The 332-nt window shown below is 29.5% G+C and overlaps 1 pseudogene across 1 annotated transcript in view; it reads right to left on the bottom strand.

The window, feature by feature from the left end:
- Window positions 1–332, bottom strand: part of LOC143257772 (SLIT-ROBO Rho GTPase-activating protein 1-like) — a 28,162-nt pseudogene that overhangs the window by 15,802 nt on the left and 12,028 nt on the right. Inside the window, exon 3 of the transcript XR_013031995.1 lies at window positions 115–217. The product of XR_013031995.1 is annotated as an SLIT-ROBO Rho GTPase-activating protein 1-like (transcript). The remainder of the gene's footprint in view (window positions 1–114; window positions 218–332) is intronic.

Below are 332 nucleotides of genomic sequence, written 5' to 3'. Positions count from 1 at the left end.
TCATGGTTAGATGTGGTTCTATCTAACATACCACATAGATACTAAAATGTCTTCTTTTAGCTATTGTTTATTATTTTCGTGGTATGTTTCTGTTCTTAGTTATTATTGTTTTACCTCTTCATTTTCTGCCTTTAGTGACGTCAAGCGTTTCTTTAACTGCTTGTTACCGTTGTTCTAGTTCTTCTCGAATGGTATTGTCCAAACACAGCTTGGATACCTAAGAATAAAATATATTTGTTCATCGATGATCAAATTGTTGTCTTAAAGAATTAATTGGAAACTAGAAACAAAATAGCATAAAAACAAATTAAACATTTAGATAAATAGACATT

The sequence above is a fragment of the Tachypleus tridentatus genome, chromosome 7 (genome assembly GCF_004210375.1).
Source record: "Tachypleus tridentatus isolate NWPU-2018 chromosome 7, ASM421037v1, whole genome shotgun sequence".
Classification (NCBI taxonomy): Eukaryota; Metazoa; Arthropoda; class Merostomata; order Xiphosura; family Limulidae; genus Tachypleus; species Tachypleus tridentatus.
The sequence above is the reverse complement of the archived record's forward strand: the minus strand, read 5'-3'. Positions and strand labels throughout refer to the sequence as shown.